Raw genomic sequence first — 16,904 nt, 5'->3', positions numbered from 1 at the left:
CAATTCTATTCATCTGGAGTACGTAACAAGAATAACAATAGGCGTTAAAGTTGGATTATCCAGGCACCAGATTGTACGCATTATCAACTCTTTATATGACATGAACACTCATTTCTTATCTTATTTGACAGTTCATGTTCTCTGGTGTAGGTGTCAGACTCGACAGTTCGTGACCAAATCAGATCATCCACACACCAAACTGCTGGCCTTATCTTCTGGTAATGCGTGTCAATTATAAGTGAGCCATTCTTGAATCAAGGTGGCCCGCTAACATAGTTGTGCGGCATGACTCGCAACTTATTTCTCCTTATTCCCCGGCTTCCGTCGAAAGGCACAAGTCCGCAGCATCTCAGCAGTGGACAGAGTGGTGGCCGTGTTTGCCTTCAGTAGGTCAGTGTGAAGATCGGCATCTTACGTTACTCTTCCCATCGTGGTGCTGCAGTGGGCTGCGAAGTCCAGGGCGAGGCTAACCACTGTGTTGGTGGCCCATGCCGCTGATGTTGACAGAGACCAACCGACCAGCTGACGTCTGCATTCTCGGGTCATGCGCGACAAGTAGAGGGACGGGGTAGTGGCATCAACCACACAGCGGCGCGTCCGGTCAGCGACCCCCATGCCGGCGGTTCTCTGCTGGGATTCGCGATACTGGTGACGAAACAGGTGAGCTGTGAAGCACGGCGACGTCCTGGGCAGGAAGCAACTGCGATATCGGCGATCCGCGGAAGCTATCCCAGCAGTTCCCGCCGACGTCTGACCGTCTCCTTGATTCTTCAAGCAGCATAGAACACATTCATCACTGCCATTAAAACTTACAACTAATGTTATGCTATCACGAAGGCACGTATATTACTTATTCTCTTCACACTTACAAAAATTTGGACGGCGTTACATAGTACATCCAATTCTCTAGCGATTTGTACAAACTGCCGAGGGCAGTAAATACTTAACAACATGGTAGAAAATCCAAAGAGATTCCGGTCGTATGTAAAGCACACCAGTGGCAAAAAACAATCAATACCGTCACTGCGCTATGGCGATCAAAATGTTACCGATGATGGTGCCACTAAAGCGGAGTTACTACATACAGTTTTCCTTAGTCCCTTCACGAAAGAAGACGAAGTAAATATTCCTGAATTAGAAACCAGAACAGCTGTTAGCATGAGTGACATAAAAGTAGATATCTTAGGTCCTGCGAAACAACTGAAATCACATAAGAAAGGCATGTCTTCAGTTCCAGATGGTATACCAATCAGGTTCCTTTCAGAGTATGCAGACACTATAACGCCTTTCTTAACAATCATATACAACCGCTCATTTGACGAAAGGTCTGTTCCTAAAGACTGGAAAGTAGCACAGGTCACACCAATATTCAAGAAAGGAAATAGGAGTAACCCATTGAATTACAGACCCATATCATTGACCATCCCATTTGCAATAGGATTTTGGAGCATATACTGTACTCGAACATAATGAATCACCTTGAAGAAAATGACTTATTGATACATAACCAACATGGATTCAGAAAATATCGTTCATGTTGTAATGGTCACCTAGTCGTTGATATTGCTAATTGCTGTAATCGCACTATTTCACTCCCATTTACAGAGCTTGTTAGCACTTGATGTTTGGTTGGCGCCATTAAAATGCGTTGTAGTAATCGCTGCTGCTTGCTGGATCGCTGCTGTGTCTCGATGCTGATGCTGGCTCTAAATCTGGTTGTCTAGGGTTAAAAACATGAGGTCCCGTGTTTTTTATGTGCTTTTGATGATAAAGAACGAGCAAAACCAACAAATATGTAACCTTCAAATATTTATTACTCTGGTGGCCATCTTAATTCCACTGTCCACCAAAGACCATGACACAACACAAAGTAGTACTTCCATTATATGATCTTTGCATTGTTTATCCACCTCAAACAATAACACACAAACACACTCTACCAAAGTGACATTCCGACTGCCTCCTCGACCCTTCTTGCTGCTTGTATTTATAACATTGTCAAAGAACTACTAAAACGAGATATCGTTTATAAGTCACATGTACATCTGTTATCATAATTTGTGCAGATAAGTTATTAATTTGCATCGAGTGACATAATTTAACATGTTATGAAAATGACAGACAGATTTGTTGACTTGACAGAATAATTCTTTGTTACAAAAAGGCCATTTTTTAGAAGTTTGTCAATTGACTTCTCTAATTTGCATAAATAAGTAATTAACATGAATTATTAAGAATTACATTTGTTTTCGTCTAAAATAGGATTGATTTCGTGAATACTGAGTGAAACCGCTCCTAGTGAACAAATAGGTTTCACTGAGTGATTTTTATTTAAGAAGATCCAAAATACCTAAGTTGGCCACTATTTTTCGTACTTCATATTAATTATTTAAGATAAACTTAGTGTTTTTACATGATGACATTTGCTGTATCAGTGATCAAGTGATATTAACTTTTGTGTGGGTCAGTTATTCAGTATAATTTAATGGGTTGACTGTTTATGGAGACTTGTTGTGCAATCATTGTTAACATACACAATAACTCTTCTATAATCATAAATACTCGTTAAACTGGTTGAATTTGGAGGGTATCACTTACTTCATTAAAGTAAAGCCTTTAATATGTTCCGTTACAATACCCCCCTTGGGTAATATCATTCAGAGAATGTTAATGATATTAGCGGACTAGGACAAATGTGCCAAATGGTTAAAATGTGGAAAAGTACTATTTTAATAAATTTTTTTTGTTTTACTATGCATAATGTGTATGTATACAATGACTGTTTCCTGCAAATATTTTAGTTATGTTGTTTCAAATGCACTTTGTGTTATGGCTCTCAGTATGACAGCATAATAAAAATTATTAGTAATATATGAAAGAAAAAAAAACTTAATCTTTGCTCCCAGTGAGCCACATGGAAAATGATCAAAAACAGACACAAATATATCACATGCGATCTTAAGATATATAAAAAAATATATGTAAATTATTTCAAAGTCAGCTCTCATTGAGTCACAGAATAATCAAGATAATAGAAGGAACATAAATATATTACATAGATGGACAGTTCAGATGTCCATAGGAAAAATATTGCAGCTGTCTGCTCATTTTGAGCCACATAAAGGAAATGAAAACAAAGAACATAATTAGAAGTATGGACATGATATATAAACACAAACACTAGAGAAGTCACATGTAAGAATATAATATGCATTTAAAAAAAAGAAAATATTTAAAAAACTTGTCTCCCATTGAAACACAGTCAAGATAGTACAAGAACATATTAATACTAAAATTGGACACTTAAATTGGTCACAACATAACACAAACATCAAACTTGATGAACATCTGATTAGCTGTAGAAAATTGTACACAAATATTATGCCTAAGAAAACAATAGTAACAAAATGATGGGTCTTGCACAACAATTTTCACACTGTCTTTTATATTTGGTGCAAGTATGTCCCATATTCAACAATACAAACAGAAAGTAATAAATGTTTGTCACCTCTTTGGGTGCATGGTTAAACTTGCCCCTTGCAAGTAAAGAAGATGTCTCCAAATTTAATATTCAATAGTGACAATAAAAATATAAAAACATTGTCACAGAGATCTGGAACTTTTCCAGGGTCTGTAGGATGAGTGGTAGTTGCTATTTGACACACCCAGTAAAAATCTTTGCTGATAAAATGCTTTACGGAAAATGGGTAAGTAACTGTATTCAAACAGGGAAATGTGCTTAATCATGTTTATATGGTTTCAATTCAGTGATGTTTCTTAATCCAAATAACCTTCTTGATCTGGGAAAGATAAGTCTATACACATTAGGATGTGAGCTTTCTTTTATTTCAAATGGACAAATGTCAATGTTTACTTTCACATATGGACAACCTAGTTCAACATCTTTGTCTATTTCAGCATTTTCAAACAATTGATCATTTTCAATTTCTTTAGTTCCTAAGTCTAATGTCTCTTTCCTACACTTAGACACATCCCTCTCTGTTTGCAAAGCATTGACGTTTAAACATAAACCTTTGTTTTCATCTGTTCCTCTTAACACTGTGTTGTCACTTAACAAACTACTGTTTTCACCCCATTTTTTATAAAGTCCACTACGGATTCTTGTCCACCATGTAGGATACAAGGTTGCACTTACCTTTGCTAATTCTTTCCAAAAGGCATCTTTGTTTATACAGTTTCCATAGTTGTTCCACAAAACTTCTAAAAACTTTTCCCCTTTTTCTTGAAAACACACATTTACATTCCATCCCTTTATATTTTCTTTATTATTATTATTATTATTATTACCATTCTCATAGATTAGTGTTTCATAGTTCCCAATAGGCAATAGCTTGTCCTCAGATACACATTCCCTAGTCTGCATTTCACTTAAATTAACCTCATTATTACCCATGTTTGTCACATCACTTACCTTTACTACATTTTCACTTTTCAATTCTACAAATACTTTTAATTCTTCCTCCACACTCTCATCAATAACATCGCTTGATTTAGGATCATTATTTAAATGTCCCTCTATTACTTCTTCCTCCTCTTCCACAACAACCCCATCTTCAGTTTCCCCCCTATGTATCTGAATCCCAGCAATCGAGTCTTTGGCTCCATTAAACACTTCGGCATCCCCCGTCTTATCAAATAAACCCCCCAAAATTGATTCTATTTGTGGTGTGTCTGACTTTTTATTAAAACCAGTATCTTTTTCAGCCCAACTATGGAACTCTGAAATACCTTCAACTTCTGCACTTTCACTAACTACCTGTGCTTGAACACTGTTTTTATTAACTGTATCACTTTTACTCATAGTATCCCAAAACCTTTCATTAAATTCTAATTTATTCATTCTAACAACATCAGTATTTTCATGGTATTTACTCTTTACATTGTATCCTCTCCTTTTCCAGTTTCGGTTATATCTTGTCCTATCATAATATTGTCTAGCCCCAAAACTACGGACATCTAGTGGGACTGTCCACCGTTTCCCGGCTGGTTCCCTCGGTCTGTCCATTTGTAGTTGTCGTTCTGTTCACTAGTTTCAACAAACCCCCGTCTATCTTGTTCTCTTCCCCAATACCTATTTCCATCATTCCTGTTATCTCTCCTCCATCCTCCCTCCTGTGTATTGTTTCTGAAATCATTTTCATATCTCCTATCTCCCCTATTTGGAGCATTATTTCCAGAATTTTGAAAGTCTCTCCTCCCATAATAATCTCTATTTACATTCCTACTCCACCCCCCATACTGGTTGTTGTCAGAGCCAAATCTTTGGTTATTTTCTCTTTCCAAGACCCTATCTAATCTATCTACAAATTTCAGGAACTCTTCCATTGAATCGTCTGGTCCATGGACCAATTCCCACTGCAGTCTCTCTGGTAACCTTCTTTTTAAAACATCAATTTGTGTCATAATATCAAAAGAGTTATTCAAGTGAGGAAGTATTTTCAATTGATCTCTGCAAAATTTTTGCGTCCCCCCTACTTTCCCTCTATACACTGGTCCATTTAGAAATTCTGACTTTAATCTGGCTTGTATGGATTGTGACCAAAATTTGCAAATAAATTTAGCTTCAAACTCTTCAAAAGTATTCCAAGAATCATTATTCTCATTTGCCCAGGATAGGGCCTCCCCTTCTAGGAACCATTTTACTAACTTAATTTTTATGTTATCTGACATTCCTACAACAAACATATCCATACATTGGTGAATAAAGTCAATAGGGTGCAGATTTTCACCAGGAAAGCATTTCACTTGGATGTGCCCATACATTGTATTTTGATTGTAAATCGTTTGTTTGGACATTAATGCGTCCTCCAATTGTGTAGATTTAGTGTGTATATTTTCTACTTTTGTATCTACATTAGTGGTATACAGGTTGTATTCTTGTTTAAGGTTTTCTGAAGTTTTGTCTATTCTCTGATCTAATCTTTAAACTTCAGTATCTACTCTGTTGTAGATGACAGCAATGCTGTCTGTGTTAGCTTGTATGTTTTCATTTAAACTTTCAACTTTAACTTGAAGTTCTTTTCTGAAGTGTATCAACTGTTCTCTAGTGTCCTTACTGAGGGTAGTTTTAATTTCCTCACACTTCTCATTGAGATGAGTACTTAATAGATCAAAATCCAAACTTAACTTATCAAGTCTATCTGTGAGTTTCAAACTTACTTGTTCACTTTATTGTTTAAAATCCAAACTTACTTGTTCAATTGACTGTTTAAGTTGCGAGCTTATTTGAGTTGCAAACCCTGCTAGCCACTCTGTTAAGTTTAATTGTTCACCATCCCCTGGTTCAATTTTTACATTTCCTACGATCTCATCACTCTCAGGTAGAGACATGTTAACTAATAATTATGTTAAATGACAACAACAACAAAATACCTTGCTATATGTAGCTATGTCGTGATCGGTGTTCCTGTTGGCTTTCTTCTCTTCTATTCGGTTTTATCGAAGCTGAAGTCTTGATTGATGAATTCCATTGACATAATCCAGATGTTAATCTTCCGAGCGGCGTAGTCGCACAAACACACTTTCTTTATTTATTTATTTTTGACATATTTTCACTGTTGCCACACTGCACAAATAAACTTTTTTGGAATGATAAGCACTTACGAAATTTATCGCTGCACTATTATCATCGACGCACTTAAAGATCCCGGACGAGCCCCCACTTTTGTAATGGTCGCCTAGTCGTTGATATTGCTAATTGCTGTAATCGCACTATTTCACTCCCATTTATGGAGCTTGTTAGCACTTGATGTTTGGTTGGCGCCATTAAAATGCGTTGTAGTAATCGCTGCTGCTTGCTGGATCGCTGCTGTGCCTCGATGCTGATGCTGGCTCTAAATCTGGTTGTCTAGGGTTAAAAACATGAGGTCCCGTGTTTTTTATGTGCTTTTGATGATAAAGAACGAGCAAAACCAACAAATATGTAACCTTCTAATATTTATTACTCTGGTGGCCATCTTAATTCCACTGTCCACCAAAGACCATGACACAACACAAAGTAGTACTTCCATTACATGATCTTTGCATTGTTTATCCACCTCAAACAATAACACACAAACACACTCTACAAAAGTGACATTCCGTCTGCCTCCTCGACCCTTTTTGCTGCTTGTATTTATAACATTGTCAAAGAACTACTAAAAAGAGATATCGTTTATAAGTCACATGTACATCTGTTATCATAATTTGCGCAGATAAGTTATTAATTTGCATCGAGTGACATAATTTAACATGTTATGAAAATGACAGACAGATTTGTTGACTTGACAGAATAATTCTTTGTTACAAAAAGGCCATTTTTTTAGAAGTTTGTCAATTGACTTCTCTAATTTGCATAAATAAGTAATTAACATGAATTATTAAGAATTACATTTGTTTTCGTCTAAAATAGGATTGATTTCGTGAATACTGAGTGAAACCGCTCCTAGTGAACAAATAGGTTTCACTGAGTGATTTTTATTTAAGGAGATCCAAAATACCTAAGTTGGCCACTATTTTTCGTACTTCATATTAATTATTTAAGATAAACTTAGTGTTTTTACATGATGACATTTGCTGTATCAGTGATCAAGTGATATTAACTTTTGTGTGGGTCAGTTATTCAGTATAATTTAATGGGTTGACTGTTTATGGAGACATGTTGTGCAATCATTGTTAACATACACAATAACTCTTCTATAATCATAAATACTCGTTAAACTGGTTGAATTTGGAGGGTATCACTTACTTCATTAAAGTAAAGCCTTTAATATGTTCCGTTACAATGTGCAACACAGCTAGCTCTTTATTCCCATGAAGTAATGAGTGCTGTCGACAAAGGATCTCAGATCGATTTCGTATTCCTAGATTTCCAGAAAGCTTTTGATACCGTTACTCACAAGCGACTGTTAATCAAATTATGTGCATATGGAGTATCGTCTCAGTTGTGTGACTGGATTCGTGATTTCCTCTCAGAGAGGTCACAGTTCGCAGTGATAGACGGTAAATCATCGAAAAGAACAGAAATGATATCTGGCGTTGCACAAGGCAGTGTCATAGGCCCTCCGTTGTTCTTGATTTATATAAATGATCAAGGTGATAATCTGACCAGCCTCCTTAGATTGTATGAAGATGACGCCGTAATTTACAGTATAGTATAATCATCAGACGACCAATTCCAATTACAAAATGGTCTAGAAAGAATTTCTGTATAGTATGAAATGTGGCAAGTAGCACTAAACAAAGAAAAGGGCGAGGTCATGCACATGGGTACTAAAAGAACTCCGGTAAATTTTCGGTATACGATAAATCGCACAAATCTAAGGGTTGTCAATTAGACTAAATACCTAGGAATTACCATTACGAGCAACTTAAATTGGAAAGACCACATAGATAATATTGTGGGGAAGGCGAAACAAAGACTGCACTTTGTTGGCAGAACACTTAGAAGATGCGACAAACCCACTAAAGAGACAGCCTACATTACACTTGTCCGCCCTGTGCTGGAATATTGCTGCGCGGTATGGGATTCTTACAAGTTAAGATTGACGGAGGACGTCGAAAAGGTGCTCAGAAGGGCAGATCTTTTCGTGTTATCGCGCGATAGGGGTGTGAGTGTCACTAGCATGATACGCGAGTTGGGGTGGCAGTCACTGAAACAAAGGCGGTTTTCTTTGCGGCGAGATCTATTTACGAAATTTCAGTCACCAACTTTCACTTCCGGACGTGAAAATATTTTGTTGACACCCACCTATGTAGTGAGAAATGATCATCATAATAAAATAAGAGGAATCAGAGCTCGAACGGAAAGATTTAGGTGTTCCTTTCTCCCACCCGCCAATCGAGAATGGAATGGTAGAGAAGTAGTATGAAAATGGTTCGATGAATCCTCTGCCAGGTACGTAAGTGTGAATTGCAGAGTAACCATGTATATGTAGATACTGTAGAACAAAAGCAAGCTAGCACTTTTCATTTATTAACAAGAAATTTGTACACTCTTTACACGATCATGTCTACAAACTAACTTAGCTTGGATAGGAATCCAGAGGAGTGAAAAAGATGTGCTAGTGACATTACCTTTATTCTCTGTCCATGTTGCCGTGCATTAGATCAAACTAGACACTCATTTCAACATGCAATGCTAAGACTAGCTATCTTCGATGGCTATACGGAAGATAAGTTGCGATCGTTCGCGAAATGGCAACCACTGTGAAAATGAAAAATGTTTTATTTGCAACAGTTAGCTGCGGCCAACATCCTCTCCCCTACATAGTCACCGCTCCGACTGCGGCACTTCTCGTAGCGTTGTACCAACTCTCCAATACCCTCGTCATAGAAGGCAGTCACCTGTGCATTCCGGCAATTCTCTACGCTCGTCTACAGCTCGTTGTCTGTGCCAGAATGTGCTGTTGATGTGAGCAGCAATGAAAACCAGGACTAGCCAATTACGTGCTATGTTGTAAGTACCCAAACACATCCCATCGAAAACGCTGCAGAGGCATCTTCATTGCCCCTGCAGAGAGCGGTCTTGAAGTGTCATGAAGAATGAAACGCATGACAGTTACGTTATGTGACCTGCACGACATCAAACAAAATCTCTCAGCAGACCCTCATACTTGGCTGGAGACACTGTTTTCTTGGTATCTTTATGTGTTTACTGTGAGCTCAGAATTTAAGAGAGCGACATGACGCGATCGATGTGGATACCAGCGGCACTACCCAACACATCTGTGCAAAACTTCATCGCATTGTCACAGTCGTTTCCATACCGCGGCCGGTCGGAGCTTACTCTCTGAATAACCCTCTTATTTTCAGGTTCTCCTCTTGTGCGCGTCTAGAAAATACAACTATTTACACTAGCATGGACTACTGCCAATGCCAGACTCGAAGGCCGCGTTGAAGAGCTCGAAAAAGAGAATGAAAGATTACGTAAACAACCGACAAAGACCTGGGTGGGTGTGGTCGCGCAAGCGCCACCCAAGCCGCAAACCATAAAGGACTCGATTGCGAAAGTTACCAAATGGCCCAACACGGCGGTCTTCCTTAGTCCCATGCCTGGCCAAGACATTAAATATGGCAAGAAATCTTCTCAACAATTGTAAATCCAGTAAAAGATAAAATTAAGATTTATAAGATCAAACTTGGAAAAACGTAGTAATTGTAGATGTAGCAGCAGAGGAGGATAAAGAAAAGTTGCTGAATAACCAAAAGTTATGCTAGGTGGTTAAATGCGAACCTTCAAAGGAAAGAAATACTCTTGTTATTCTGTATGACATACCCTCTGTAATGTAAGATGAGGAATTTTACGAAGCAATAAAAAGACAGAGCTTTGAAGAAATGAAGGACGAGGACTTCAAAAGGAGGTTCAAGCTGAGATTTAAGACGGGGCCTCGGAAACGTGATGTTGTCCATCACGTTACTGAGGTCACCGGATCGATGTGGAAGAAAGTAATGTCAATGGGCAAGCTCTGCATTGGTTTACACGCGATCAACGTAAGGGACTATCTTGTGGTACCTCGTTGCCATAACTTTGGGGACGTGGACCACATTCTCAATCACTATACCAGGGGGTCGGCTTGCTCCAAGTGTGGTGAGAAAATCATACAACAAAAGACTGCAAGGCAGCAGGGGTATGCAATCCATGTAAAAAGCGAGGTAAGAGATCATGTGGTATCACTGGTCGAAATTGCCCTATATGTAGGACGCTTGAAAAGACACTAATTTCAAGAATAGATTATGGCTGAAAACATAAATGGGAACAGGATGCCAAAGAGAAAATCCCTGAACAAAGGGAGGAGGGACGCTATGAGGGCAAGCAAATTCAAATAATTCTTGAGGTAGCTTTCAGGCATCCAAAAAACACAAATGCTTCACATGGAGATACAGACGGAACTTCCGACGCTGGTTGCCGTTCCCTCCTCCCAAAGTCGGGGATACAGGCCGACAAAAGATCCAGAGTGGCCAAGGCATCCTGAGGTAGTGGTTAAAATGGTTCAAATGGCTCTGAGCACTATGGGACTTAACATGTGAGGTCATCAGTCCCCTAGAACTTGGAACTACTTAAACCTAACTAACCTAAGGACATCACACACATCCATGCCCGAGGCAGGATTCGAACCAGCAACCGTAGCGGTCGCGCGGTTCCAGACTGTAGCGCCTAGAACCTCTCGGCCACACCGGCCGGCTCCTGAGGTAGTAGCCCGACCAGTGGCCATGCAGAAAAACGAATCTCGCAGAGTGGGACAGTATCCAGTTCAAGAAAACACAATAACAAGCACTAGTGTGCTTCCAGCTTCACAAGAATCCACTCCTGTCAGAATACCGTCTGCAGACTCTGTCAGAGTATGTCCCAACATGGGACACGCCATGCAATAGGCAAGGATGGAGCAACCGACTACCCATACCATGTGGTCCGGATAGGACATAAATATGGTAGGAAAGTCACCTTCTCGGTGATGGAGGCTGTTGACAGAATACAGCTCACGTCGATGAATCTCCCCACCGACTTCGGGGCCCTGTGGGATCTGGTCAAGAAAATGTTGGAAGGACGAGGTGAAAAATTTGATCTTGGTATCTACACACAATCAATCTTGGCAAACGGACGCATTGCTTTCGAATGGCGAAATAACTGGCCAGATGATCACATACACACATACTTCCCATAACGACAACAATATCTATTGGTCAACTAAACACACACAACAGCAGACTCGTGATGCAGGAGCTGCTCGGGGTGGTGGAGGAGAAAAGACTAGATGTGCTCTGCCTGCAGGAGTCGTACTCCCAAGCTGGGCAAATAGCTTTCGCAGCCGCTACATGGCAACTAGTCAGCAGCGGGGAAGAACCGAGAGGGGCGATAATAATAACAAACAAGTCATTGCGGCTAACAATTCTCTCGCAGTTCACAAACAGTCACTGCAACGTTGTGGAAACGCAATCTCCCGCGGGAGTATTAACTCTCGTTAATATGTACTTCCAGTACGGAGATGATATTAAGCAACATCTGGACCACCTCGCTAGAGTAATCACGGCGTTGCGCGGACGCAAAATGATTGTGAATGCTGATGTAAATGCAAAATCTCCCGTATGGTACAGTGACACAAGAGACGCATATGGAGGAAAGGCAAAAGAAACAATTATGGCCTTGCAACTTGTGGTGGCCAACAAGCCTGGTAACCCTCCCACATATACAGCGGGATGGAAAAGAGGCACAAACATCGATGTGACACTTGCCACACCTAACGCCGTCAGCGTTGTAAAAAATTGGACGGTAGAAGGCAATACCACCACAAGTGAGCACAGTCTTATTACATTCACGATAGGTGACAGAGAGCGGCACTGGACCATGGGGTAGGAGGTCCGGTTGAACTGTACTAGAGCAGACTGGGAACGCCTAGCAAGCGAGTGCGACATTCCTGCAGTACCAGAAGGTGATATAGATGTGGACAAGTATGCCGAAGAGCTGGTAAGTGCGATTACGAGAGCGGTGAAAGCAGCCGTACCTACCAGGAGGAGGGCCATGGTGGCCTCTCCGTCACCATGGTCAGCCGAACTATACCATATACGTCAGTCTATCAGAAGACTAAGGAGGCACTACCAGCGCAGCGTCGTCTGGTGGGAAAGGCAAGGATGGTTGCAACAGTACAGGGAAGCAAAGGAGACATTCCTAAATGAGCTTCGGGCGGTCAGGGTACGAACTTGGGGAAGGTACGTGATAAACCAATTAACTATAGACCCATGGGAAGTGCCCTACAAACTGGTAAGAGAGAAGATCTGCTCTTCAATGGTGATATCTACAGTCTGACATGGGGACAGGATGACGGAACCCTGGCAGTAAACTGCTGAGGTCCTCCTCCGGTCCCTGCTGCCTGGCGACAGTGTGGAGGAGGAAACTAAGGATCAGTGCCAAATGAGATATGACGATCTAGTTAGGTACACCAACGAAAGGGCAGTATACCCCTTCTCTGAAGAGGAGGTGGCTGCCCAAATAAAATCATTAAAGAGAGGGAAAGCCCCTGGGCCAAAAGGCATTGGTGCGGAGGCAGTGCAATTCTTAGCCCCTCAGATGGTAACACTACTTACCCAACTACATAACGAGTGCCTCAGGCAGCAAATATTTTCCGAAAATTTTGAAAATTGCAAACGTGAAATCATAAGGAAAGGACCCAAAAAGAAACAATCTAAACCAAATCATACAGACCGATTTGTTTACTAAACCTTTTTGGAAAGCTGACAGACTGGCTGCACATCGAGTGCTGTGCGGGATGAGTGGCAGGCAGTTGGGCTTTAGGCCCAGGCGGTCGGCAGCTGACGCAATCGCCCTGGTGACTGAGGTCTGTGACTCAGCCCCTTCCAGGCACATAGTAGGCAGCATGGTGAACAACAGTGGCGCCTTCGACCACCTGTGGTGCCCTTCGCTCTTCTCCTGTTTAAGGGAGAAAGAGTGTATAGGGCCGCTATACGGTTGTCTCAGGAGTTACTGCGATAATCGGGGGGTCTGGCTATCACCTCCTAGAGGGAGAGTTGAAAAAACGATAACAAAGAAATGCCCCCAAGGTTCTGTCTTAGGCCCTTCTTCTGGGACATCCACATGGAACCATTATTGGCCAGCTTACAACAGAGCGAAGAGGCGCTAGAGGTGATAGCCCACGCGGATGACATCCTCCTGTTGGTTGGCGGCCGTAGCCTCGAAGATATGGAGCCAAAGACAGAAAGGGCTATGGGAAAAATACAACTATGGTGCCGAAACACAAAAATGAGTGTTTCACCAAGCAAGTAGACCTATCTCCTATTAAAAGGACAACTAGTAAGGAACCCAACAGTGAGAATCGAGGGCTCACCATTCCTCCGGCGACGAGAGGCCCGTTATCTGGGAGTCATCATTGATGAAAGGTGAAACTTTGCAAAGCCCATCGAAATCGTAACCCAAAGAGCCCTAGAAGTACTTAAAAACCTCAATTACACTGGTCATAAAAGATTCTATCTTCCCCCTCATTTAATAAAATTATGACATATCAGCATACTAACATCAATAGTGGGTTACAGCTCGGGAGTCTGGGAGCACAGGCTCACGAGGGTGGTGCCCTCCATGGCAGTGAGAAGGATTCAAAGGAACATTATATTAAGGTCTGTGGGGACCTACAGGACATCTCCAGGTGGGGCCCTGTTGGTATTAATGGGTCTCTGTCGCCTTGACATAAAAATCAGAGAGCAGGCAGCGTGGTTCTGGGCGAAGAAGGGGGAAATAGGGAAAACAGGGGATATTCTGGGCGTTGGGGCTGGGGATAAGGGTGTGATCAGGAGAAGGGGTGAAGAGCTGTGGCAGGAGGCATGGGAAGTCGATGACACTGGCCGAAGAACATTCCAATTTCTACCAGATGTGAAAGAACTGTTATGCCTGACATACTTTGAGCCAACACGGGGATTTTTCCATTTTTTCACTGGTCATGGGCCCTGTCCGACATATCTGTGCAGGTTTGGGAGGAGGGCTACGCCTTATAGTGACTGTGGTGCACCGGAGGGTAATCCCGACAGTGTGTTTTACGAGTGCCCCCTCTACAATGATGTAGCAGCTGCGATAAGATTCCAACTACCGAACAGCGACACGTACACACTCCTGAGACGAGAGGATAAATTTCGCACTCCAAACAACCTGGCTAACGAGGTATGACGAAAAGTTCTTTCGGAAATTCTGAGGGACAATCGTGAGTAGCGAAAAAATAACAAAATGTGTCCCAGTATCCCAATCCCGTATCGCCTGTGGGTGGATAGGTCGACTGCCGTTACAGTCGGAATCCGCCACGTGCAGAACTACAAGGAGTGGAGTACAACGATACCGAACTAAGACAAGCACCGGAATTGACGTAAGTTAGATTTTCTGGTAAGAAGGACTTAGAATTAGGAAACATATAACAGGAACCTGCAGCGAAATATTGAAGGTATCCTTTGCACGCCCAGTGTCAGGGGAACGCTCATCGGGATTAGCTCGGTGGGCAAGGCCGTGCAGTAGGTTTATATATTGGACTGACACACCTGTGACACTGCAGGCAGTGTAGAGGCTTAGTTATTAAGTACACCACTAGAATATGTAGAATAACCTCCATAGTAAATAACTTGCCCATTGTAGCTCCTGTGTATCTCACTCGTAAACCGTGTAATACAGCTGCTAATAATATTGTAAAAATTAAACGACCCACTAACTACATAAGGTGGTGGTAGTATGTATAATATAATGACCAATTTAAAAAAGTTGTTTGATTAGTCCAGTACTAAACTACATTCGCAGTGCTTCTGAAGACACTTATAAATCGATTCTCAGCCGATCTCACGGAACTGCAACAGTACGGACATCCATGATAAATCACTGGCTAATGGATGAAAGATATTGAACCAGGTGTCATCCTACAAGCACAAAACCCTCATTAGTTAGTAGAAAACATGAGACATTTGTACACAAGGTCACTTAGTAGAAAGGAGACACTTATCCAAAAGCACATTGACGCTATACTCTAGTTTAGCTCGGAACGGTCTACTTACGACATTTGTATAGGCACCTATCATCACATAGGATCTCTGATAACAACGTCAGCTTGCCCTGTTTATTATTCCAGTCTATTGGCACTTCACCGTTCACATCGTTGTCCAAAATTCCTGACGGACAACGTCCACAAGCACATAACAACAACGTATTCTTCCAGACCTATTGAGTAAGCATAGTCCACATCGAACCATTTTCAGAAAGAAGCACAGTATGCAGTGTCCGAAACAGTTCTAGAAACATAAAGTCTATAAGAATCCTCCTCTCGAAGTTTCTAGCAGCTGAAAACATCGACTCGAGCAGAACACATCGTCTGCCGTATTCCGTTAAAACCCTCGGTACTTCATCGTATCCAGAAACCTACGGCACAAAATTCGTGAGTCACGATGCTCTCACGGCGCTAAACCACAAAACCTATATAATGCTTATTACAGGCTCACTCCTCACAGTCCTCGATACTCGATCTCCATGGACATACATCCTCATGTACAACTGAAATGTCTCTTGATGAATTCTTCTCGGGTTATCAGCCGACTGGTGGCGTCGTCTAGTCACAAAGTTTCGATGAGTTTTGTACCCATCATCTTCTGGCAAAGGGTCGGGATGCTGTGTTCTGTGTATCTATATAGCTGCTTGGCCGTCGTCCGCTTCTGTCGGCTGGCCAATCACATATCTCCGGAAGAGGGTACCACGTCGGTGGTGGTGGGGAGCGCGGTCCGGCGTCGAGACCCGGTGGCTATCCAATCCGTCTACGGACGCCGCTGCCTTCAGATCGGAGCGTTCCTGACGTATTTTGTCGATTGCGGAATTCCACAGTGCACTGAGCTGGAAACCGCTATCCCTGTTTACTCAATTGTTGTGCATATTTAACTCCACTGCCTCGTAGAAGATCCTCAGAAACCGTTCGCGCTGCACAGCTTCTTCTTTTTTCCGAATTCGAAGGTGTGTACCTCGATAATGCTATTCTCTGCTAGCGCGGAGTGTTGCCTCTTTCTGCACTACACATTGTTCTCTCCACTGCAAGAGCAAGAACATCACGCAACAACTAATTCAGGATTTTCTTGGAAGGGTAAGGCACACTTCTTTCCCTTCTTCAATAGTTTTAAGTTAATCACATGGTGTAGACAACGTGACTTCGAGCTTTTCCAGAAATCGTGGCGTTTGGGTAAACAGCGCGTCTCGCTCGTAAATGCCTCGAATACACGTCAAATAATTTGTGACAAAATATTTATGTTTCCTAGAGAGTCAGTGAGATAATGGCTCCACGAGCAAATCAGCTTCACATAACACGACACATATTCAGAAGTCTATAGATACAACCCGTGGAAAAACTGGAAATTTGGCATAAGGTCTTATGGGACCAAACTGC

The sequence above is a fragment of the Schistocerca piceifrons genome, chromosome X (genome assembly GCF_021461385.2).
Source record: "Schistocerca piceifrons isolate TAMUIC-IGC-003096 chromosome X, iqSchPice1.1, whole genome shotgun sequence".
NCBI classification, from domain to species: domain Eukaryota; kingdom Metazoa; phylum Arthropoda; class Insecta; order Orthoptera; family Acrididae; genus Schistocerca; species Schistocerca piceifrons.
This window is presented reverse-complemented; position numbering follows the sequence as displayed.